The sequence below is a fragment of the Dromaius novaehollandiae genome, chromosome 17 (genome assembly GCF_036370855.1).
Source record: "Dromaius novaehollandiae isolate bDroNov1 chromosome 17, bDroNov1.hap1, whole genome shotgun sequence".
NCBI lineage: Eukaryota > Metazoa > Chordata > Aves > Casuariiformes > Dromaiidae > Dromaius > Dromaius novaehollandiae.
Window position 1 is genome coordinate 5,591,490 of NC_088114.1, and position 27,663 is coordinate 5,619,152.

Consider the following 27,663-nt stretch of genomic DNA (forward strand, 5'->3'; position numbering starts at 1 on the left):
CTTTTACGGCTTTATAATACACAGCAGGAAACTGCTTTCTGATTTGAAAATAGAAATGGTTTGGGCTTTTTGCTATGTGTGTTTGTTTTCTAAAAATATATATAAATTTGAGAGTTATGCTGGTATTATTTCATAATTCTGCAAAGTCCTCAAACTTTTATGGTAACAGTCATCCTCTTTATCTGTAGTTCATGCATGGCAATATCACAGTATTCTCACACCTACTCAGAAAAAAAAGAAAAAAGCTAGGCCAAGGTAATAACTTGGTGGTAAAGGGTTAGGCTTTGAGACAATGAGGATAAACTTAATTAGTAATGGGGGACACTTTTGTTTAGTAAGAGAGAGAGAGAGAGAGAGAGAACCAGAGTTTCCAGATGACTTCAGCAGGGATAAAAGGTTTCTGCATCTGAACAGCTCTAGGTTTAAAAACATTTTGAGACATTCAGGGAAAGAGGAAGTCATGATGTTTCCAACTCAACCTGTAGCTTTTGTGGCATATAGCACTGTCAGTCCCACAATACACAGCAATGATGAGAGGCAAAGAAGGCAATGCTACTGCCTCAAGGGACAGCAGATTTGAAGTAGAAAAGAGGATAAGTATCTGTTCACATACCTGCTTATTCTTTGAACTAAGAGCACACTCTTTGGATGGGCTATCACCCCATGCAGCATGATGCTCCATGAGCTGTCCTCTAGCTGGCTTTAACCTCCAGGTCAAAGGGAGCCAAAATACACCCCCTCTTCATTCACTAAAAGGAGTGTCAACAAGGCAGAAGGAACAGCTGATTTTCACCTGGACAGGATGCATCAGAGGGCATCAGTTTGGGCTCCTTTTCTTATCCAGATGGTTGTGCTCCTGCTGGAGAAATTTTGTACTGAGCATGTAGGATACATGATGCTTTGCAGCAACAGACTATTAATCTAGGAAAGATAAAGGTTTACAGTGAGATTCTATAACATGAAGGGTCAGTGATATCAGAAAGAAAATGAGGCATAAATCTAAATACACTTTTAAAACAAGAAATACAGGGTATTCTGTGGAAACCTGTCTAATGTGATCACAGCAAAGACTCTGCTGTGCTTTATAAGAAAGCCTGAGCAGGCTTTACAATGAGGGAGCATTTCTCTTCCACACTCATCTAGCACCAGCCTGGCTCTGGACCTGATAGAAGTTCAGACATGCCTTGGCAGGAATTGCAAATCAAGTTGTTGTTACTTTGTGCTTGACTTTGGACTGTCATGGACTTCTTTATTTAGACCTTGACAAGGTCTGTTTGGAATGGATTGCTCTACTGCTCCATGTTAAAAAATTCATTTAGAAAGACAGATCCTACCACGATCTGTGCACAGCTGGGGGGAATGGCAGCAGGAGACAGGGGGAGCAAAACTTAACAGGAGAGAAGAGAGAGACTTGTCCACAGAGCTCTGGAGACCACACTGAGTCCTTAAAACCTAGATTCATTTCCCAGGTGTCATACATTCCTGTGAGATTCAAAACAAGTCTCTGCCACTTGGTCTGTATTCGCCCCTCATTAAAACAGAGCAAGGCTGATTTTCTGCTCCTTTGGTCAGGTTAGCTGCTGTTAAAGGCAGTCAGCACCTGGGTGTGTATAGCAACCTGCACAAACAGCCACTCATCTCCTCAAAGCGGAGTAAGTGACAGAGCTATTAAAGCTGTCTCTGTGCATAGCCTGCAAACCTGCAGTGCTGGTTACAGCAGTTAGGTACTTCATTCCTCAATAGATTTTACATTGGATAGAGAGGACTGTACAAGATGTAACATGCGGAAATTAAACGCTGGGCATGTAAGGGACTGTTTAAGAGGACAAACACAAGCTGCAAACATGAAGAATAGGAGAAAGTAACACACAGAACAGGAATTAGAAAAATACCAGCCAAAGAGAGTTCTCAGGGAACTAGCTTAAGATTTTTAAAGAACTAAATATGGCCCACATGGCAGCAATCCCTGTGTGCCTTTGTCCAGAGGTGTCCTAGAAGGCAGTCTTAGCCATAGCCATCGCCATGACTTTGAAAATCTCCTTTCCTTCTCAACATGCTTTCCACATCCCAGGTCTTTAATTCCTATTAAGTAGGGAGTTGCTAGAAACACAGCTCAGGTATGTACAGTGTAATTGCACACCAACAGCTAAAGAAGAAGGAATTGAGCAGTAGACTAAGAACCAGAAGACAGCAAGGTGAGGGGGAGGTTTTTGCAGTATCCTGTGCTTTTGAAACTTCAGAAGAAACTTCACAAGAAACATTATCCCTGACTTTAGCACTTCAAAAGACAATTAGAAGAAATCTTCCAGCAATGAAAAATCGTTATTAAATCTGCAGCAAGCTATCCACTAGGGTGTTTTGTTAAGACTGGGCTTTTAAAGAGGAGCCTAAAACACTAACGCAGTATTGACAGCATTTGTAATGAGGAATCAACACTGAGACTACACACAAAACCTGAGTAAAAAGACAAGGGGCTTTTTCAGGCAGAGCAAGAGCAAGAGCAATTGAAAGCAGCTCTTTTCTAGTGCAATCCCTGCTTGAATCATGAGACTTAATAATCTCTCAGAAAAACTAAACCTCAGGTCTGGCTACAAAAAATCCAAATACTTAGACTGTTTGTTTTTGCAAGTATCTTCATAGACGACTGCCATGGGATTTTTAAATTAAAATTTTTCTCACTCCTTGCAGATGGAATAACAATGCTCAGTAGGCCAAAGAAAAACCCAACCCCCCAGCAATTAGGAAGGTTTACTTTTTCTTGTTAGTGCTTTTGTGTTTCCCTTGACCTTGTCTTTTGTCCTTTAATTGTAAGTTAGCTTCTCTGTGAGCTTGGAAGGTTTTCTTTCATGAGAAATAGCTCTGTGTTTTCATTTGTGACCAGGACTGACCCACAGCTAAAGGCCTGCTAAGATGTTTAAGCTCATTCTCTGTTCCACTGTGAATTTCAGACCTGTACCCAGAAGTTTCCCTCCAAACTGGTGACTCAAGTTTTTGCAATTCTTCTCTAATTACACACAGTTAAGTTGCTAATCTATTAGTTGTATAATCACATGAACCATCAACTCTCAGTCTCTCACTGCCTTCTACTGACAGCAGTGGGTGAAAGCAAGAGCCCTGTACAGTCTCTGGAACTTTTTGATAGCAACAGAGCTGTGGTGAAGTCTGCACGAAGAGCACAAAGAGTGGGGCCTAGTCAAAGGCAAGGTGTTGCCACTGCAGAGGACTGCTTAGCTGAGGAGATAACCAGATCTTGTGTTATTCACCAGTAGGAAACTCCAGCCGATTTGAAAGGAAAATCTCAATTAATTTAGCAAGCAACTTCAATCTATCAGGTAGATACTTGCTAGGGAAACATACTGTTCTGCAGATCGGGGTCTCCATGAGTGAATCACTGACTCTGACTGCAAGGATGTGAAGGTTGCTAGAGCTCACCTTTGAAGATGTCAGATGTGCAAGTCCTGGAAAAGCAGGTAATGCAAGGATGTGCTAAAAGAATATGTAGAGGACTTACCCTTTTTTTCTTTCCTGAGAAAGAAAACTGCCCAAAAAGTCTTTGGGATGGGGGTAAGTGCCCATCTCCAGGCTGTGCTCCCCAGAGCTCCATTTCACAGTGACCAGCTATTTGCACAGATGCTGTTTCCTGAATCCAGTTACTGTGTCAAGTGCCATTTCTGCAGCTCTAACAAAGCCACTGAACTGTCTTTATACTCTCCAAATAAGGCTTAACACACAGGTCTCATCTGATGGTTCAGCTTTTTTATGCCAGTCATCTCTTCCCTTGGTGGTAAGACACTTATTCAGGTGGCCAGACCTCTATGGGGACAGGAGGCAACATGCTAAAACATCACAGCAGCTTGAAGACCATCAGCATGTCACTACATAAGGGAGCTCATGAGTGCTTTGGATATGCATTTTCCTGTATTCAACCAAAAGGGTTGAGAAAAAAAATCTTGTTTGTCCTTATGATGAATTCTCCATTTATGTAAATCTGAACAGAATTCAAGAACTGTGCTGTGTTTAAGCGCAAGTAACAGCTGGCAAAAATTGCATGGCAGCTGCCAGTATCAATTATTTATCATTAATTGGTTCCACAACCATTTCTGAAACAGTCATGCCAAGAAGTTGTGCAACAGGGTAACAGTGTTATAGGGAATGGTAAAAGCACGTATTTCTGCACTGCTGTCCCAGTACTTCCCCAAATATTTGTGTATTACCTGCTTGGCTGCAGCTGTGCTTTTAATATGCAAAAGTTGTTACAAAACGCAACCAAACAACAACAAAAGCAGCAAAAACAGACAAAGCCATGAATCTGTGACCCACACCGCAAGTATGGGAACGCAGAAATGTAACCATAAATTCATCTTGCAGCAGTACAAATAGGTTTGGTTTCCCATCAGAATTAAACAGGGCTTTGGAAACCTGCCTCCGTTTTGCAACTATTAAATTCAGAATTGAATTTGGGGAGGCTGAATCCAGTTCTGTTTTGATATTGTACATTATCAATTAATTTGACTGAACTTTCTGGGCAAGTTATTAAGTTCCCATGCCACTTCCTCATTATCTGTAAAATAGGGCTAATAGTATTAGCCCTAGTGCTTTACAAAGGAGATCAAGGATTATATAGAACTAGGAGTAATTCGCAAATCCCTGCTGAAAATTGCATGCCAACATTTTCCTCTTATCTGAAAACCTTCAACCTCCCTTCAGTGCCATTAAAATAAGACTTATTCTAATAAATTATTTTGTAAAAACAAAATAGAGAGAAAGCATTTAAGATAATGATTTGCCTACAGTCAGAGCTTGATGGCCATTCTCCTTGTTTTCGAGAAAGAATCTATTTTTGAAGGTGACCTGCATTTCTACACTGTTAATAAAAATGTACTATGTGTAACGGGTTACTATTTTATCTCTAAGCATATTCAGTTGTTCAAAAGGTGTAAGGATTCTCAAGGGGAGCAGTCTGCCAGTGAGCGAAGACTCTTCTTTAGAAGAGAAGGATCTCAAATTGTTCCTCAAAGAACCAAGCCTCTAGTGATACTGGTCTATTTAAACACTGCATAATATATTTCATACTTTGACTGTTATAATATTTTGGATTTTTCCATTTACTTTATGTTTTGCCACACGTGTAACATTTTCCTGTCATTGTAGATGCAGGTGCCCCCCCACTAGGGATCTCATCAGGCAAAAATCTTATGAAAGAGAGTTAGTTGAGAATGTGCTGAGCTGTTGAAAAATAATTTCATTTGCAAGAAAAACTGCCCAACCACTTACACCCTTCTTGTTTTGCTTTTAGTCATGCTTTCTTGATGTATTCCCAGACTACGTTAGACATTTGTACATAGAAGTGTGTCATTGTTTCCATAGCTACTTAGAGTTCATCATGACATTGGTCATGAAAATACTGAAAATCAAGGGGGTTTGTCCTCTCAGTTACCCTAGACGCCTGTACCAATTGTGTAGTTCTAGGACTAAGCATAAAAACAATCTCTTTTGTCTCCTGTACATTAGTCTAAATTCCTCCAAACTTACACTCACAGAGACTGCTACCATTTCTTTTCCATGAAACTACTGCAGTACCTTTTCCCACTGATAGACAACACGATGAATCCAGCTGCTCCTCTCCAGGGGATTTCTTACTGTGCAGTTGTATGGTCGATCAGTGGGACAAGGCAGGGAGGGAAGATGTCTGACAAACACACAGCTTTCAGCCTGCCCTGAAAGCAATGAGCAATAAGATCTATCTAGAGGAGGCATTACAGTATGTAATACCCTACATTACCTGTTGATTACTTGCAAATAGCAATGGTGCATAGTATTTGTGGTCCTATAAGATAAAAGCTTCAAGTCCTGTAAGGTAGAAAATTGGGTATGATACAGATTAAGAATGAAAAGATCTAGGTGAAGTGCTCTGGTTAGATTCAGATATTCCGTGTAACATTGGCCAAGTAATTTAATCTTTCTTCCTTTCCAATTTTCACTGAGAAAATGGGGATCACACATTACAAGGGTTGTGCAGGCATATATACAGGTTAGTTAGCTCATACTTTTATGTCACTTAATGTAAGAAGGATCTGAGTCTCATTTCTTAATAATTATGTCTTCCCCTCATGATCTACCAGGATGGCTCTAATCTGAGTCACTTTGTCTTATGTGTCTGGATTAGAGGGGCCAGGAAAAGCAAACTGTTGTCTGACACCTGCTCCCTGCACAGCACCCTAAATGCATCAAGTACCTGCAAGACTCAAATACAGCTATTACAACAAAATCTATTAAAATTGGATCCTCTACTGGCATTATTTAATAGATGGCAAGAAGGAACAGGAGGAAGTTTTGTCTTTTCAGTTTTATTCCTTGGTGGGGAGTAATTTTTAGTCTTGTACGGGATCCAAGGCCTGAGCAGACAAATGCAGTTCTAAGTTTGGTTATTTCTGTGCAGTATAAGATTACGTATTTAACGAGCCTGTACTGCAAATGAAAATTGATGATTCTACAGAAAACATCCAGCCAACCATGATTAATAAGGTAACAGAGAATACAAAACACTTTGGCCCAACTAGCACATTTACCTCCCATCTTTTTATGCAGCTTTTCATATCTATAGGGGAAAACCCTTTCAGAAAGGGAAAAAAACCTTCTTAAAAAGAAATACACATATACATACATATGTATGTAACAATTTCTCCACAGTTGGTATGGGGCTGATAGATAATTCATAGGGTCGAAAGCATGAAAGAAAAGTGACGTTAGTTCCAAGTTCACATTGTGATTGGTTTGAAGTTCATAAAGTAAACGAAATCAGGAAAAAAAGAAGCCCCAAGTAACTATTCTAGCTTACAATGTCAAATTCAATGTGGGATTCCCTTCAGAAGGGTGAGTGGGAAAGACCAGCCACACTGGTACCACAGGATCTTCATTATGGAATACGTACTCAAATATGTAAGTTCATGCTAAGCTTTTATGTCTCAACTCCATATGTTGGACTTTTCAGCCTTGCCCCAAGTCAATTTTTAAAAAAATCAGTGTATAGATTGTCCAGTAAAACATCCTCAGGAAAGGCAACAATTGCTTGTTTAGAGCAAAGATGGAAAGATGGAGGAGCCGTAGCTGCACTTTTCACAGTCAGCTAACAGAGGGAAGAGTCACATGGGAGCTGCAAGAGCATCTGTGCTGCTCCAGGATTGCTCTGTGCTGGAACTATGCCCAGATCTGCTGGGCTAAGGGCTATCTTGCACTGCAGAAACACACCTGCTAACCTCATCCTGCATGCGAATCTATTTATTCCAAATTCATTGTAATCTCCAGGGAAGGGAGATGTGTTGAGTATTTTTATATGGCTTTAGAGAGGCTAAGTGAACTTAATGAAAATTTGACCATGAGATCCTTGCTCTGAAGGACTGATATAAATATCAACAATAATATGCAAAACCCTAGTCGAGTCTTCCTGAGCATTTAAAAATAATTCTTAGAGATTGACATATCCAAGATGAAGGGTAGATTTCTTTAAATGTTCCAGTTTGATTTTAGCTGGGTCATAACAATTTACACCAGTGGGAGAGTTGGTCCACTGTTTTAGACTCTTATCTACAGAAAAAGAGACTGTATGTACCTTTTACTGTCCTCAAAAGGAAGCATTGCATGGCAAGGCACTGTTAGTGGTTTCACAGGCAAGATTTCCTTACAGTTCTAGCTGCAATATAATATAGACTATCCGTGTCAGCTAGGTAATCGGGGATGAGCCTGTCTTCAGATGCCAAAGTTTCTCTTACAAAGTGTTTATCATCTTTGCCTTTGCTTTTAAAAATAGTGTTGATGAAAAGTAAAGAGGATAAGAATATGAAGATATTTTAGGTGGACTCTTGAAAGTTAAATCCCAGAAAAGAGGACATCTCACATATGAGGCGAGCCAGAATTAGAGTTTTATGCTCTATCTCCTCCTGCTTCAGTTTCCTTGTCTGCAAAAAGAGGGGTAACGACATTGATCTCCTGCAAGTATTTTAAGGTTTCCTGATGGGAACTGCAAAATAAGAGTGCCAAGTATCATTGTAAGTAGGGGGAAAAAATAAATCTAACTACCTCTGAAAATATCGTGAAGGATGGGGCAACAGATTATCTTTATCTGCTTTCTTCCCTCCCAAGCAGGTTTTAGTCTTATCTAAAACTTTCTCTTGAAAATTGCATTTAGTTTTATATCATGTTTGGGAATCCTTTGGAACAGTATATACTTTATAAATGCAAGATAAAAACCAGCTTCCAGGCTTCTGTGTATAACTAACATTCATCCACAAATGTAAACAGATTGAAAATTTTGTCATAAATGCTCAATTTCTATCCCCAGTGCTCCATAACATTTATGTGGGGAAGCAGGAGAACTGAACTAACTACATTTGCTTATTGGTAGGTTACACAGAGCTCATCAAATCAAGCTGGATGCCAAACAGTTGTTTCTATTGCAGAAACAGAGGGAATATCCCTGCACATTTAAGACTTTGGGCACTAAGGCATTTGGCTAGGAAATATGAACACTGCCCAGACTAGAACATAGTCGATAAGGACAAGCCAGTATTCTCAAGTAATATTTGAAATCTTAAGAGAGCCAGAATTACTTCTAGTACTTTCTTGGTTTAAGTCACTTGATGACAGCTTCATTTCTATCCTGCCCAGATACCATACAAAGCGTGAATTAACTTTCTGCAATGTCCTTTCAAGGACAGGGTCAATTTTTCTCATTTCTTTAGTGCATTAAGATTTAGTGAATGTATTCCTCTCCTTTCCCCCATGGATGCATACTACATAGGGCTAACTAGATCAAAAAGACTGCTTTAAACTGAACCCAACTACACTTGGAGAGACCCCAGAGTCATTCTCCTCCTTGCAAACAGTGCTCCTTGTGCCTTTGCAGAGGAACCCTAGTTTCTATACACCCAGGCCTGGAATCTGCCTAACAGCAGCAATTACAATTGCAAAAATGGCATGTAATAGTTTCAAACCGCAACAGCATAAGTGAAAGAAAAAATACCCCTTCTCCCCCTTTGTTAGACACAAATTCAAAGATCTTTTTGAGAAGGTAATGTTCTGGCACAGCTATGGACTGAGACTGTAGTCAGCTCTGTAGGACACTATTTTGGGGGAAGGCATATATTAATGCCCCAGGGTAATCTGAGAAACTGGAGTAAAAATCACTCTTATAAAAATACCTCTGTGGCATATCTTTCAGTATTAAACCTTCAAGGGATCTTTAACAAACAGTTACTCATTAGAGGCCTCTGATTTTTATTGCTGTATTGTCTGCCTCCTTTATACTGACCATTACTGTTTAAGACAATTTTTAGAAGAACATGTTGAATAGGTAGGAGCCATTTCTGTAGCTCACTCACTAGTCTTCTGGATAGTGGTGCATATTAAAAACTGCTTCTTCCATTGACTGGCTTTTCCATCATCCAGTCTACCCAGCACTGGAATTGTAGACTATGGCTCTAGCCCTACTTTGAGGAATACAGTCTTGAGAAAGCAGTGCAATTGGGAGTGATTTTTTGCAGTCGTTTAACTTGGTACCATACACTGTACAATTCAGACTACTATCAAAGCTCTGCTTATGCCATCTATTATTTTTTAAAAACCGCATGTGATATGGATTTTCATTTCAGCTCAGGTCTGGTGATCATCCACAGACAGGATGACTTCTTCCATTCAGATGCTTCTGTTCCATCATCATCATCTTTGAACCTTAAATGGTAAAAACAAAGTCAGAGAATGGGAAGTGTTGAATAATTGAAAGTGATTTCCTTGTGTGGAGAAAAACAAACCCTGGAAAGTATCACTAATGGGTGTCTCATAGGTTCTGCAAGTCACTCCACATTAAGGCAGGACTAATTTCCCTGATTCCAGGGGACACAAGACTGTTTGAAAACATATCCAAATTATGAATCCCACCAGCACACCTGCATTCCCAGAAGTAGCTTGGCAAGCTAGTCATCACGCAAGCAAATGGTTTCAAATTAGCTACTAGAAATTCCAAGTTCAATCAGTTCAAGTCGTTGAACAAACAAAAATGAGCATATCCCTTCTCTGTTTCCTTCCTCCCTAAATGCAGACAACATCTCAGTAAAGTGGCAGTGGTGCGATGCAATGTTTACTGCTGCATTTGAAGGAGTATTTCGAACAAAATACAGTTCTCTGTAAGCCTCTAAATTCCTCTTGCAGAAAAACAACTAGGAACACTAGAAAATATTTTCAACTAGTTTAAGATACTGTTACTCCAATAAAAAAAATAACAACCACACACAAACTTTTTTTTTTTTTTTTTTTTTTTAAAACAGATAAATAGCAAGGAAGGTACCAAAACAGCCTAACAGACTTCAAAGTTTGAACAGAAATAATTTTACTTGGAAGACAAAGACACCTTCAAGCATGTCTTTCTAGCTAGTATCCAAAATGCAGAGTTCGTTTGCTGTTGTGAATACAAAAACTGACAGAACATGAAGCAGGAGATTAGGGAATAAATAGCTCTGATCTCATTTTCTCTGTTTATAATTTGCTCGGCGTAAATAACAACTGCAGTCAAATTGATGGTCAGCGTGATCAAAATCAGGCCATTTAAATGAGCTGAAGAAGGATGCAGGGAGAAGTTCTCCCTGTTTCTGAATACCCTGCTATATTAAAACATATTAAAATTACAAAAAACAGCAAAAAACTAAATGCCAAACATGCAATGTTATCCACAGGCTTGGATTTTTGAAATAGCTGTTGATTTAGGGGGCTTAGTTTGAGCAGCCTGGAAGGGATTTTCTAGAACTTGTGCCTTTTTTTTTTAATGGAACCTTGTACCCAGATGCTTCAAAAAGTCTAGACTGAGATTTCTTTCTGTGAGACCATGTCTCCTAGCATGGTAATATGTCAAAGGCCATTAGCTGAACATGTCTGGAAGGGGAATCTTAGGAGTGTGTGCCTGCAGAAAAAAAATGAAAAAGTCTTGATCCCTAAAGCCTTCTGGAGGTCACCGGGACCTCCATTCTGATCAGTTCTGAGAGCAGAGAGAAGTCTGCCCTCCTGAGAGCTTGCCTTGCTTGGAAGATCCACCTTCAGCATTTCAAAACCTGAGCTGTGCAGCTTGTGTCAGACACACCCGAAAAAGAAGATCTGAATCACAGACATGTATCCGGATATGCACTAACAAACCATTTTTAATTTATCTGAAGTCTTTCCCAACTTTAACATGAAGGGCCTAGAATATTGCAAGTTCTTTATGCAATACTTTGAGGAGGGTGAGACAGAGTGGGATGTTGGATAACAATAAGAGAACTAGATGAATGCCTCCATTTGACAGCTGCTACAGCATATGAAAGGATGGATTCACAATCCATAAAAAAAGACTGTGTTGTAAAGAGCATCTACACTATGATTTATTTAAATCTAGATATTACTGGATGGTGATGCATCTTGTAACTGAAAGCAATTGTGTTTATTTCCTTGACACATACCCAGCTTAGATCCTTTGTCAACTTTGATAAAGATTTTTTAAATTAATTTTTTCAACCCACGCTCTTCAGACACACAATGGCACAGAAATGCACACTGCCACACTATGTGCAGAGCAAGAACCCTTTCTGTATTTACTGTATACTGAACAGCAGTTTTACAACACATTGCTAGGCAAAATTACATGAGCTTTTGCTATTTTAAAGGTATTAAGTCTTTGGCAACATCTGACATCCTGGGTTTTGCAGACAGTATTTGGAACAGCTACTTGTTAGAAGGCATCATCAAATTGTTCTAATACAGAGACGTTACTTCAGACTTACATGGAATCAGTTCTGTTCTGCTATCAAGAAGCTAAGTTTTTTTTTTTCAAATCATGCCACAAAGTGAGTTCTAAGTTTGAATTCTCTAGCTTTTTTTTTTTTTTTTTAATCCTGAATGCTTGGTCTTACTGGTTTAGCACTGAATCACTTTTTCTTATAGTGACCCTCCCCAGAAGAAAACAGGGGGAAGAAAGCCCCTTAACGGCACCTCAGGATTTTTATGCGCTCATCTGTTTCAGCACATTTACTTGCAAGAAAGGCCATGGGTTTATCAATAGCGACCAAGTGTCCCAGGACACGTGCAGAAGGCAAAAGTGATCCCCTCCAGGCCTTCACTCCTCCTCTGAATTCTGCTCCAGTTCTGTTGAAGTCTCTGGCACAAAATTTCCTAGCTCTGGAAATGGTTCAGCCACATTTCAAGAATGCTTTTCAACCTGTCTCTTTCTCATAGTTTTACCTATAAGCTGACTCTGACCATTAACATTTTCTTTCAAGCTGTCTTTTCATCACTGTCTTCACTGCAGTCTGACAGCTATTTTGCTTCAGTGCCTTGAAGAATCCTCCCCCTTACTGACCTCTGTACTTAAATTGAGTTCCTGCTTCTACTCTCACTCATGAATATTTAACTGCTGTAGTTTACACCTGCTGGATCTCATTTTCTGTCATTAAGATCATTCAAGTTTACTGCAGGGGAAAGAAAATAAAGTGCTTTGTGATGGCAAGTAATTCTCTGAAACGATTCTCCTCTCAGATCTAGTCCCATCATATTCCTTTTAACCTCTCTTTCCACAATCAGGTGTCACCCTGAGGATCCCGCTCGTAGGCTGCCACCTTTTCCCACAACACAGGCCCTTGGATAAGTTTTCTGATCATATCTACCCAAATCAAAAGAGAGGGAAAATTCCTTTAGCAATTCACCTTTACTGGCCTGATAGGCAATCAATTCAGAAATGGTTCTATTAATTCAGTTCAGAATATATGATCATTTCTTTCCTGCACCCCTCTTTCCCCTCCATAATACGCTTCAAAACACGTATGTTGGTCCTAAGAAACTACAGGTACAAGGAAAAGAACTGCTTCCATTTAAGATAGCGCGGTTTAACCTCTATAACTGTTGCAAAACATGCAAATTTACTCTTACTGTCTTATAACTAATATCCTAAATAAAAACCAAACCTATACTAAAGACAATCCCAATCTCTTATACTAGTGTAAAATCCAGAGTAGTTATATATATTTTCTTTATACAGTATTATATTAATGTCAGTTGTGCAAGATCACTGTTTTAGGTCCAAGCATTTTAGTCCTTCTAGATGTCTGACTATGCAGATTAAAAAACACAAAGTAGTAGATACAAACTTCACATGCTGCTGAGATTTTTTTCCCTTACACAGCTCAAGAGAAAGTAGTATGATTTTGCTTATTTGTTACCTCTGGCACCTCCTTTATGCACATGTGTATTAACCTCTAGGAAGTATTTCCAGAATTATGTGTTCTTTATATTTTAGAAGTATAAACATTGTGAGTATAAACATCAAATATTTATTCTCACAATATTACTCTTATTAAGAGGAGCAGATATTGTATTTAGGAATTTAGTCTGCTACTTATATTCATGTCAAAGTCTCTCTTTTCCACAAGAACTAACTTAGCTAGTGTGTCTCAACTTATTCTTTCACTTTTACACTGTGCCTTTCCTCCTGCCATCTGCAGACAGTTCCCCAGTGATCCTGTAGTCAGGAGTCTCCATACTTCACTGCAGCCATGGTACCTACGGTCGAATTCATTTGTAGTTCTTTGAGTTTGTAGCCAGATGTCAAGAGCAGCATCCCTCTCTACTGACAGCAATACTAGCAGCAGCGCTTCAGTGCTCTTATGGCCTCTGACATCTGGAAATAGAAGTACCTCTTCCTACTCTTTCCTGACAAACCAGATGCATTAAAATTAAGTTCCGCAAGCCTTTCACCAGCATGAAAAGGAGATTGGAGGGACCAGCAGCACTTTATGGTATCTACGCATAGTATAGAAGTAGCTTCAGAGGCTGAAGAACAATTTTTCCCCTCTAAAAGCCTTTCCAGCCTGCAGTCTGCTTAGTTGTTCTAGATGTTGGCAGGCTCCAATAGGACCACTCAATTAAGGAAAAACAGATGGATTTATTCTTTAAGGTTGAATCAGAAAGAGCATTTAATTTTTAAGAACTGTTGGAAGAGTGGTGATGTAAAGCCTGCTTTCGATCAAAATCCCTCCACACAGCTTCATTAACTGTAGAATCACAGCATAATTCAGGATGGAAGGAATCTAAGGAGGTTACCCTGTCCAACCCTGCTCAAAGTAGGGATAATGGCACTAAAACAGGAATAGCAATTTAAAAAGAAAACAACCCAGAACTGGTAGAGAATCTGAGTCATTGTGCTGCAAGGTTGCATCTGTTCTAAATAAATATTTTCCTAAGAAACGCAGAATGGCCATAAAAAGCTGAGAGAAATAGTGGCAAGAATGAACCTGAAACTGAGCAGGTGCTTCTAGACAGATATAGATAGTATTCCGGCTACTGCGCTCCTGCTCGGTTTCTCTTGGAATTTGCACAGTAAGGTCTCTGATCACTGCGTCGGCTGGAAATCAGCCAGTCCTGGCTACCTGGTGTCCTCCAGGCCAGTCTCACCTGGAGCTGGAAGAGCCTTCAACCCAGCAGCGTTTCCATGGGAAAAGCACTCTATATACAATATTCAAACAGCTACTCTGTATCTTACGTAGTCATTTCTGAGGTAATGCCTCTCTTCTACCATTCTTGCATGTTTTAATGACTTCTCATCATGCCATGCATGATATTCAGGCCTCAACTGAAACAGCTGGCAGCTCTTTTGGAGTTATCCATTTCACTGTGGCTGTTCCCGTATAGCTTCAGTAGTCACAAACCTGGGTAATTACTCTGTTAACAAACTAAGTTATTCTTGTTCATGCTCTTCATTTCAGAATACTGTCCATGTTGGGGAGCTGTTTGGGGTCAGTAACAAATTTAACTCACTGTTCAACCCCTTTTAGCCCAAGTTGCAACACAAGTTGTTTTGGGTGGTAATCTCTTCACTGTGAAAACTGGCCATTTACACTTATCCTTTGTTTTTCAGCTTTTAAAACAACTAATCCACAAAAAGACCCTTCCTCTCAGCCCATGACAGCTCAGTTAGTTATTTGAAAGCTTTTTGGAAATCCAGCTAACACAGTATGAACCAGATCACCCTTCTTCTATTGATTCCTTCAAAGAACTCTAATAGATTTGTGAAATATGACTTCCTCCTACAAAAACAATGTCGTCTCTTCCCCAGTATATTTATCTGGGTGTCTATCAATTCCATTCTTTATTACAGTTTTCTACTGTTTTGTCCAGGACAGAATTCAGACTAGCTAGTCTGTACTTTCTCAAGTATCTCCCAGATCCTTTTCAGAACAAAAGAATCACTGATGTTGTGGCTTTACATTTCCTATCGTCCATTCTTTGCAATCACTGCAGACAGTGCTTCATTTCATTCCCTAGGAAATCCCTAGTGCCGAATTTTAGGTGATTTGATAGGGAAATGCTTCAGCTCTTTGGCACAGAACAGAAAGTAACAGGGCAATTCATGCACTGTCACAACTACTTATGCCGTATTTGCCATGACGTATACCATTCTTTTTTAATATTACTAATAAGACAACTGGAACTTTGGCTTAAAACTCGCTCCTTCTCACATAGCACTGCAGGAAGAAAGGCTTTCCCTACAACCTAATCTAGCAAACCCTAGCAAAAGAAACTGAACATGCCATTGCTTTCTCATTTGCAGAGGAAAACAAAAATAGAGCAAGTTTGATCCTCTACTGATGATTAAACAGCATATCTTGCATCTGAACTCCAGCTATGATAAGAATGACATTATTTACTTAGTAAAATTAAGACAATTTGGACAGCAGCAATTTTCTTCTGCTTAAATATAAGGAAAATCATAAACAATTCACAAATAAATTGGTGAAGGACAACTAGTTAGTATTTAATAAGACTTTGAATAAGAACAGGTCCATGATGGGTAGATAATTGTTCATGAAGCTCACATCCTCATGCCAATCATAGTCAGAGAGAAACATGCCTGGCATTCAAGTTCCTTAGCCTCAGTCAGTCAAATGTCAGGTGCGTGTCCCTGATAGCCTTGTAACACCCAGTTCTGCAGGCTGAAAGCTTGGCTTATTTGATGAGATGTAAGCTATACCTGATAAAGAAGACCCACTAGCTGATGTCATCTAAATGTCCCTCATCACCCATTCTGGAGCTGATGGCAATTACATGACCTCTCTCTGCTGGTGTCTTTTCCCACTGGAGTGAGGATGAAGAAAGCACATGGGTGGGGCTGGGCCACAAGGAATTCCAGAAGTTCATAATACAGAGCCAGATCTGCAGTGCACAGAAAGGCAGAAGTGTTGAGAAAATAGCAATTTTAAATTTTTGTGATCACCAGTTCTAGCTGCATACAGATCCTTTGTCTCAGGAGGTTCTTCCTTCTGTCTTCCACTAGTGGAGATTTATTCTATTATTTCCTGATATTTCATCACAAGGAATAAAGCAAGCAAGCTGTGACATGGGATCTTCCATGTCTGCAGATTAGAAATTCTGTTCGTTCCAGAATTAAATAGCAGTCTATTAATAAAACAACAGTTTAGATTGTCTAAGTTTTTAAAACAGTTTAGGTTGTTTAAAATGAACACTTTCTTTCTATATAATAATTTTATTATGTGTTCTGTGGATACCTCTGTATTTAGATACAGAGAGAGAAACAGATTATGCAGGTTCTAAAGAATACACTTTGCTGCTGAATCCTGATTCTTATTTGCTAGCTTACTTATGAGTGACCCAGAAGAATCATAATACATTACTGTTTGCAGTACGTATTATACTAAATCAAATGTAAAGTATACGTAAAGTATATTCATAGTGTACATTTTAGCCAGTGAACAAACTGGAGGCAAAAACTCATTACCTGCTGATTGCTTTAATGTCCTTGTCTGGTAGAGCCAGAGTATTCACATTTATAAAAAGCCAGAAACTGAATGATATATATCTAACTATTCAAATAAATGCAATATTAAATATATAATGGTTTGATGAAAAGTCACATTGCTAAGCAGAATATACAGGCTGTAGTATTAAACATCAGCACAGAAAAAGAGGTCTCGGGAAAATTGGGACATATTTCCAGATTGAACTTACCAGATGCAGTGTGATTTCACCACGGAAACATTAGATAGAAACAGGAGGGTTACTTTGATAGACCATATGGTCACCACCTAATGTCCTTATAAACCTTGGAATACAAAACTGACCTATGAAATACAAAGGCAAGAAGTAATGCCCACTGCTTTTCTGTTCTTACAGGAATTTAGTCCAAATTGTTTCTTCTAACTTCTGTGACTATACTATTGACCGGAGTGAAATTACTTGCATTGATAGCCAGAAAGGTATTGAAAATCTAGGAACTCCTGTTCTTTTCCCAGTCTGCCTCCCACAGTTACATACATTGTCTTGCCAGCCAAACCATTCTGAACTGCGCAATAATTTTAAGCGTATTTCAAGGCCAGTCTGAACAAGGAGGGGAAAGGTGGCTTTATAGCTTCATCCTTCCAGCAAGTAAAGGACAGGCATGCTAATCAATGAAATTAGCTACAGTCTTCAAATATGAAATATGCTGGGGGAGATGGAAGGGACAACATCAGGACTTTTTCTAATCCTAGTTCAGCCTTCAACTTTTCTTTTATGCTAAAGCAAGAATTCCTGGATGGCCTCACTGTGCTAAGACTAGCTAATACCTTTTCATAAAGTCAGGAATTACAGTATTTTTACAGCACCTTGCACAAACTTGGTCCAAAACCAGAGTGCTTAAAACATTAAAACAAAAACGATCAATTATTGTATTAGCCCTTAGATGCTGACCAAAAAAAAATACAGCCCCATTCCACTGTCACCATTAGAGAGAAACCTGGTCAGAAAGCCTTTTCTCCCTTTCAGTTCCATGCTCAAATTATAACGTGAAGGTCACAGAGGAAGCCAGCAATAGGCAACTGAGCTTGAATCTAATACTTTATGTACTAGGAGAAAAGAAAAAAAAAAAAAAAAAAAAAAAAAAAAAAGAGGAACAAACTCATGACTCCTTGCCTGTTTGAGAGATCGAGGACCAACTAATATTGATATATTCTGGGACACAGGGAAGAACTGCAAACCAAGCCACATGAGCTGCCCATGCTGCAGTTTGTGTGGTCTAAAATAGTTTCATACTCCAGAGGTTGGAATAGCCTGTGAATTTATGATTTTTGTTGCAATGATAATTTGTATTGTCAGAGTTTTAATAACCTCATCAAAAACAGGCATTCAAGAGCAATGTGGCACCTCTACATAATTTAACACCAAACCATTCATAGCTTCTGGTACCATTTGAAACACTGCACAAGGAAATTAAAAACAAATAGAAATAAATCACCACAATACTGAAACCAATAAATATTTAGGTTGGAAAGGTGAGCAGTCAGTGGAAAGAAAAAAATATTTCCAGGGAAATGATGGAAGCCTCTAACACAATTATTCTCCTACCAAAAGCAACAGCAAGGTTAGCCAACATCAATAGTAATTAGACCAGAACCATGGTTTTGCTTGCTTGTGTGCATGCATGTGTGAATGAAAAGCCAATTTAACCAGCTGCTTTTCAAAAATGAAGTTTGTTAGTCTTGAAAAACAAAGTATACAAATTGCTAATATTTAGTTAGTGTAGGTTAAAAATTACAGGCTAAAGCCTACAGAACAGTAGGACTATCACACATGACAAATTCTTTCTGAGTTCAACTTCATTAATGCCAATGGTGTTTCATGAGGGTGTAATTTGGTCCAATATCTAAATTTCCTCAGTGCTCTCATACACTATCAAATGACTCCTATCATTTATTTGGTAGCTTTACATGCTGCTTGTGCATTGTTTGCAGGAAGAGATAATTATGTTTCAGCTCTTATTTTTCTGCTTGAGCTTCATTACACTTTAATAGTTTTACTAAATGTCTCTAGTGCCTAAATAAGGGAGGGAAAAGGGACTTCGATATTTTTTTTTTCCTGTATTGTTATGGTACCCTAAGTAAGTGAGAATAGCAACACCTTCAACTTCTTTAAGTTTTTAAGCTGTATAAAGAGAGATAAAGTTCTACAGGGCCAAATACTGGGCACTGTGTATTAACTTAACTGAAGCCATAAATTTCTGCCAAATCAGAATCCAGTTTAGTGTTAACTTCCAGAAGCTGGAAGTAACTTGAATTCCTTTCAGTGCTTGGCAGATGTCATTCAAGCTTACAACATCTGATGTATAGCCCACTTCAGTCAGCAGGGCTATTCATGACTTCAGCATGCTTTTTTGAGTTGCACTTTACAAATGCAGTTATAGTATTCACATCTACAATTATTCCCTGGAAAAGTACACAGTAAGACAAACCTTGAGAAGCCAAGTTCGCATAGCTAGTGAAACCACAATTCGCATAGCTAGTGAAACCACAAGTATTTTGCGGTGCTTACCATTCAACCTCAATATTTAATATTGTGAAGCATCTTCATTGCAGCAAGAGTAACAACATCCCTAGCTGTTCCACTGAAACAGTAATATATGCCTCAGATAGCAAACAATGGATCTTTTCTTTTAGCATTAAGACATCAGATGCATGTAGAAGCATGACATTCAGTTAGGGATTAAGCCTAACAGAGCATTATTGGGAAATCTTTTCAACTGTGCTTTAGTGGTTGCTGCTACATTCAAAATTCACTGGGAAGCACCCATCCAACATTAATTTCTTTTAAAATGTAGCATTAGCTATTGCAAGATTTGCTAGTCCAAGTTGAAAATCAGTGCAACTCAATAGAATTTATTCTTCATTCAAAGTACAGGTAAAGGGTGAAGAAAATCCTACCTTATAATTGTACACACTTGTGTATATATATGTTTATTTGCTGTCTCTAGAGCCACATGCAGTGTTATAATACCATCTGACAGTAAAGATGCAAATTAAAAACAATTGTAAAAAACCTTCACAAGACAGTCAGAGCAACATTGCATTCATGTATTATTTGATTAATGTTTGCCACAAACTCTCTAGAAGTAATACTGTGAAGTATTAAAATGCACAGTCCTCCTCTGAATGGCTAGTTTTCCTGTGGACTCTGTTTTTAGAGATTCCCTGAACCTCTTCCCAACATGTATCCTAGCCTTTCTCCAGCTACAACCTGCTGGCTATAATAGCTGCTATTTTAGCCTATTGGCATGGTTTTGATCTTAAGGAAAACAAAACAATGAATATTTATTTTTTGCCCTAGCTTCCACTTGTAGTTAGTTTGCATAAAAAGGGTGCCTGTTCTTCTGGCTTCATACTGCTATTGAATAGGAGAGAACAAAAACTGAGATGAGAAATTTTTTAAGGTATGGATATAATTTGGCATTTTCATAAGACGGACAACACAAGCCATCCCCATTCAGTGGATCTGCATAAAAACTGGTAACAGTGAGCTCCAAAGAAACTGTTAAAAAAAATCCCACAGGAAATTAAATTTCTGTTAACACTGTGATGTCGGGGTTAGTAAAGTGAGGCCAAACCTAGGAATTACGGCATAGGCAAAAGCTCCAGGATCCGCAAGAGCATCTCTTCTTAGCAAAACCAGCTCCCTTCCTGCTGCGAGAGCTGCTCTGATGACCCTCTCAACAGGAGGCAGAGTTCACAAGCTAAAGCGCCTCATAGAGGAGCATCATGAGTTGGGATCTCTCACCACTTAGGACACACCGTCCTCCTAAGCCAGCAGGTCTGTGCTGTGGCACCACTCAGTAAGCACAACTATTGCCTTCCGGCCCTCAGGGAGCTGAAATTCTCCCTCAGTGCAAGGAGGCAGAAAGATGCCTATTCATGGCAAATATTTTAATAGCCTTGAATACCTTAGGCAGTAATCAGAATTCCCCAGGTGTACAATTCTAAATGTATCTCATGTTGAGCTTTTATTTTTAGAGAAATAAAATGATCAAAATTCAGAATAGTGCAGTTAGGCTTGTCACTTCATTTCAAGGGACTTCAAAAATAACTAGACTTAAAATGTTTAAGGTTAATTAAGGAAAACAAAAAGATTTATACAGGATAGAGCAGCCCTGCATAAAAGTTGTGAATTGCCACTGGATAACAGGCGATCTGATTTCTTTGATGCCTTTGGTTCCATAACCTTAAAATTCAGCTGTTACCATACATGGGAACAGTCTATAAAACCATTTTGATCAGATGTCCTGAGAATACGTATATAGGAATGTGTAGGAAATAGGACCTGTATTGAATCTCTAATCTGGCATTCTGGATGCAGGCTGCCCCCCCTTCTGTGCTAAGCCCAAGTACCTAGATACAGTATTTTTGTTTGTTTTTAAAATCTCAAAACATAGCACATTTTACCTATTGAAGTGCAAGTACCAAACATTATTCTAGCAGTTCAGATACCATGGTGACAAGCAAAACATAAATGCCTTCATAAATTACATGTGAATAAGGGGTAGGAGGACAGAAATATACAGAATAAATAAGAGAGAAGAAAAGGTTTATATTAGGTGGAGTTTGCAATACAAATTCCATTCATGTCAGCAATATCATCTATGAAAGAACAAGCAGGATTTGAAAACCATCAGAGGGCTCAAGAAGAACTTAAAGTCATCCCATCAACTTCTCTGTACTGGCATAGCAGCATTTGCTGAACATTGTTCCACGAGTTCTTGAACACCATGAACTGGTTAGATATCCTTGATGCTGGAAGTCAGAAGCTAACCTTTTCCAGCTGTACGCTCTGATATTCTACAAGGGGAACAATAACAGTTTTGTTGCAGCCACCCATAAAATTACTTTCCCCTTCCTTGCTTTTAATTCTCAGGTACTTACCATCACTATATCCTCCATATTAAATTACTGCTAAAATATACATATTAATTTTCTTTAATCTCCCTTCAGGGACTGTAATCGTCAGCAAAGACAAAGGCCCTTTCTAATCCTCTACAGCAACTAATCTCTTACTCTTAGCAGAGAGTGCAGTTGCCTAGTTAGGAAACTGTAAGGCTCACTCCAAGGCTCCTCTAAGATTTTAGTAGCTGTAATATGGGGTGTTATTGTATCAAAGCAAGTTTTAGCATCAACAGAATAATCACAACTCAATTCCTCTTTAAAACACTAGTCTGTTTCTTTGTTCCATCTCGTAATTAGAGTGTGTGTCAGAGCCTAAGCAAGAAGGCTCTTCAGATACCTGTCTAGAAATAATGAGGAGTTGGCTCTGTGCAAGCTGTGTGAGAAGGCAGACAGCTGTCTACTTAAGTACCCAACTTGGGACCAAGTTGCTGCTTCCCTGATTCAGTGAGCTATGAAAGCATATGAAGGAGGAAGCTAGTCAGACAACTCTTCCCTCCTCCCAAAAATCACTTTTGACAAAAGCATTTTGTTCTCTTTCTGAAGAAATATTGCCTACCCAAATAAAAAAGCTGTTTACTTTTACAAATTGAATCCCACATAGCCAGTAACTAGACTGGCTAGTCAAATATAACATTTGATCAAAATTTCACAGCCTAATGCAGAAAAGTGTGTCCTTGTCACCTATGTACTTTTAAGCTCCTTTCACATAGGTCCTGAGCAGAAGACCACCAATCAAACAAAATGCTGAGGAAAGATTTGATTGAATTACTTCCATAGTTCCCTTATTTTCATCATCTCCTGAGAGCCATTCAGGATGCAGGTAAGAGACTTGATGTCCATTTCTGCTTGCTATTGAGTACAACCAAGCAATATTTCTACAAATAGTAGAAATACAAAGAAGTACAAATGGCCCCCAAACTGTGGGCTCAAACGTTATGTAGGTCTTTGTCAGTCTGTTACACAAATACTTTAAGACCAGGCCATGCAGTAAACAGTCCATAATCAAAACTGGCAGAGAACAGCTGTTTGGTGTGCAGCAGCACAGCTGCCAATCTCAGATGACATTTGCAGAGATGATTGTTTTTTCTTTGAAAGCTAACATTTTCATGTTACAGTCTGGAAGAGGAACAGAGCCCTGCATTTGTACAGTATTTTAGTCCTACTGAAGTTGGGCTATACTCCGACCTGTGATAGTTGCTGGCCCGCAGTTATCAGATATGGGCTCATTCTTCTTCTGCCATCGCTACCTATACTGGCGCTGGAGTTTGGAGTGAGGGACCACTCCCCACTGGACCACTGCTCTCCCTACGTTTGAAAACAGGGTGGGAAGTGATGAAGTATTAACTACTGCAGTGCCTTGCTGCCATCCATCTCTCATGGCAATGGCCTGCCTGGTCTAAGAAATACAGAAGGACGAATGAGTTGTATCAGGCTGGTGCAGATAGCAAAGGCAGTGATGGGAGAGGCAAAGGCTGGAGAAGTTGTCTCTGATTAATGATGCTAGATGGCTGGAGGAAAGTGCTTCCTTTTACCACGGCAAACTGAAAAAAGCTTAAACCTAGCCTTCAGTTCACACTAAGCGAAGCAAGCTGTGCCTGTAATCCAGAGATTTTGTTGTTCATTTCTACAAACCATGTTCTAGTCATAAACAGAGTTTTCTTACAAGAATGAAATTCTATGAATAGCTCCGTCCAATTATTAAAAAAAAAATTCTTTGAAAATTTTGCTTACAGACATGAAAGGGAAATTCGACTTTCAGAACATCACATTTGGGGGGAACAATGAATTCCTTTTTCAAAGTGAAATGTCACCAAAGTTTTCAACAGAGGCTATCACAGCAAGCATAGCAATTTATTCGGTATTCTAGAAACTGCCGAGGCAGAATTGATGATAACATGACCAAGTCTGCAATTCAATTTTTTTCTGTTCTTTTCATTTTTTTAATTAAATCTTGATAGTTGTACTACAGGACTACTTTTTTGTATCGCAAGTGAACAGACCAACTTCAGATGCTCCTTTACCCTTTCTCTTCTCCTGGTTTCTTGAAGAAAGAAAAGAAGTTCCCTGTCCTTTCCCTCAAAACTCAGCTAGCAGCAATGCTCAATTCAAAGATTCACCTCTTTTTAGAGTGTCCAAAGGTTTGTCTAGTTCTACAAAGTATGGTTAGACCCAAGCCAGAAAGTACTTTAAACCACCTTTTGTCTGCCCGTAATTGTCCCTAGTTCTTGCAAAACTCAAGTGCAGAGCTTGACCTCCGGGAACATGGGGCCAGCTCTCAGGACCAGCACCTTTGCTCTCCAAAGGGTGCTGCGTGGATGTAAAAGGTATCCAGGACCTCGGTCCTCAGCAACACTATCATCTGTTCATCCTTCATTCAAACAAAAGTCAATCAAACAAATGGCCATTGTTGTTCGGTTTCTCAGAGGCAGCTCTTCTGCCTCCTTTCAGCCCATGAGGGATAGTGACAGTGACTGAAAAGCTTAAAAATAGCAGTTTCACACAAATTGAATACAAAATCTGTAGTAGTGCTGCGATCTGTATGTATTTTAAAAACTTGTTATATTCAAAAATATCTGATTTCATCGAAATTTAAAAGGAGGAGGATCTGTCAATAATTTATTGGGGATGTCCATGTCTTGGGGGGAAGAGAACTAATGTAACACAGTATCACCTGGTGTTTGGACCAGTTTAACCCTTGATACAATGCAAGGTTGGGACACAGATATATGGCTCAGCGTTAACACTCAGAGGGATGTCCGTGCAGATGGAGAATGTGACGTGAGGTCACATTTGAATGCTCTCAGAGACACTCAGTCACCACAATACAATAAATACAAAACAGAGGAATGGTGCCAGGAGCAGCATAAACCAAAGAAAAGCCCAAAGAAAGAGAAATATTGGAGACATTAAAGGCATAATGTGGAGAGCAGAGACTTTCAGGGACTTGCCATTCTCATGGGCAACTTGCTTATGAGGTTAGGAGTAAGAATTGAAAGTGCTGGATCTGGGTTTTTGAGGAACTGCTGTCTTCAAGGGAGTGTGACCAGCTTTTAGCAGCTGTGGATGTGGATTACTACGATCAGTCCAAAGTACTCCCTAGAGCCCCTCCCCCTGCCATGGTGTAATTATATAAATGCTTATTTATAGTCACACTAGACAGCCCTGGGATTGAGCCTTAACTTTTAAAGTTGAGTTCAAAGAATGTAATGATGAAAGATTAAGTGCAACCACAGTTACTGGAGAGAGAAGTAAGTCTCTAGCAATGCAACTAGAGGCCACAGGATCAGGGAACATTTACACACACATACACAATTTTTTCTTCAGTTCTCTGTAAGTTTTCTTTGTATGTCTCTATGCTACATATGGCACACAGTGAAGAGACCTTCATACCAGTGGTGACCAAGCCAGTTCTAGGCACAACAGAGCCATAGTGGCAATAAATTCCTGGTCAAAACAATAGACTCTGGCACCAGAGCTGGTGCAGATCCTTGTCTTGGACACACAATTGAGACACAAGGAAGCAAAAAAACAAGGATGTGCATGCCTGCCCAATCTTAAGGCTTCAGTACAGTTTTCAGTGTTGCCATGATGCTTCCGGAAAGCCTATCAAATCTTTCTTTCCAGTGAGATGGCCAGTTCTGTCATCATTTTGTGACGTGCCAATTGCACTCACAAGCCTCCCAAGTGATAGAACTGCATGTTTAAAATGCACACCAGCAGATGAGGTTTCCCTGTATGATCAGACCTCATAAGAGTCCTTAGAGGACTGCCCTATGCCAAGAATGCAAGTGCTTCTGCAAATTTGAGAAGGTGTTTACAGCCAGGGATGGAAAACCAATAGAATTTCAAGCCATGAACTCTCACGTGCCATTTTAGAGCTGGTAACCTACACTGAGTGCAATACCTGCACTCACCTCCTTTCTGCCGCTTAAACCCTGTCCCATAACTCCAACAGAGAGAAGAATAAACAAGTGTTCCCATTTTGCTCCACACAATCCAACTGGAGAGGAAGGCTGTGTTTGATCCAAAGAAAAGAAATATCCCCCAAAATGAGGCTGAAACAGGGAGATGCATAACAACGGGTCAGCACCCTCAGCTGTTGACTACAAGCACATGTCCACTGATGTCAGTGCACCCACAGCTTGCACTAAGACCCTGTTGTATCATAAATGTATTATTGTAAATTTAAAAAAAAAAAAGAAAAAAAGGAATATATTCTCTTCAGCTGGCAAGTTACATATGTGTAAAGGAGAAATACTCCTACAAAGGCAATCCAACTCCAGTAAAATCTTCCCATGTCAAGGGCTCATTATAAAAGAACCACATGTGCTGCATTTGATGAGAAAAGCAAGTATCCAGTACAAAGTGTCTCTTGTGAAATGATGAGAATTGATATTATTCTCTTTATCATTTGACAACTAGCCAATTAGCAGCAAAAGATTGCGGGAGCTGATCAATTAGGTCCCATAACCTGCTTAAAGTTAAAAGGAATTAAAAAAAAAAAAAAAAGAACACAAAGGGGAGTACTGCTTTTCTCTACGGCAGCTTGGCAATGAAGTGATCATGCCATTAGCTATAGTAACTGAAGAACATCTTTTCTAAACCTGGTCAAAAGTATGCTTAAGCTCTTATGACAGGGGAAAAAAAAGGAAAAAAAAGAAAAAAAATCAACTTTTTGGTAAAACGCATACTCCAAAAACTTACAGTTTACCATGCTGAACTACTTTTTAAAGATAATTTGGAAACAAACGTGGTTCTTCTGTCCATAAGCAAAATATTTGTTTTACCTTAATTGTGCAGTGCATCAAGCCCTGCTGAGCCACTGCCAAATCCCTTTATTCCTCTCGCACACAGTGCCCCTGCTTATTTGTGGCTTGCAAACATTTGCCCGTAATGCACCAGTGAGCTGGGAAACACAAAAATTCTGGGTGCCTCATGCACAGGCAGAACATGGTGCATTACAGCATGACCCTATGTACACAACAGGCAGTCTGCAACATTATTAGCAGTTAAGGTATCTGTAACACTGAACTGAAGGGAAGATGGAGTTTATCTGGTTGGAGAGAGGTGAAGACAGCAAAAGGAAGAGGTGGGGAAGGACTTCAGAGCCACAGCACAAGCGGAGCTGTGCTCAGAAATCTTATGAGGAAGGATTTGTCTGAGGTGGGGTCATTTGCCTTCCAATATTCTCCTCAAAAGGATCTCTAACCCTATGGAAAGTAAAGTTTGTTTTTTAATTACTGGATTATCATGATGAGTTTGGAGCCATGAACTGAACCATAGGATTTAGGAACAGGGACAAGGACAGCTACTTTGGACGAGTGATGATACTACCCGTACCCCAACAGTGTTTTGTCTTTCTTTCAGTGGAAAAAGTGCAATTCCCATGGCATATACGTATTTTCTGAAGTACATAATTTTTAATCATAAATGGATATTCTTATCAGTGGACTGAAAAGGAAATAACATGCCTATTTCTAACTGGGAGGATAAGTCACCAGGTAGAGAATTTATCACTTTCCTGGGTATCACATTGAGACTGTAATGAAGTCTGAAGTTGCTTGTTGAAATTCTACACTGAATTCTAAAGGTGTGCTTCCAATAACTCAATTTCATTTAAGTCTGTGAAAATCTTCAAAATTTTATATCACAAATTTTTAACTTTGTCCATCGGAATACTCACAAAAAAAGTTTTCAATAAGGCCACTGAAAAGTGTCATAGGCTCATTAAATCACTCTTGTAAAAGTGAATCATGTAAGTGTAGTAATTAGACCACTGAAGAATTTAATACCCGTACTACATTGCACTGCATCAAAGTTAATCTTTGCACTGACACCTGACTTTCTGGAATGTCTGTAGAGCCAAAATTATAAAAAAAATGAATGCCATAAT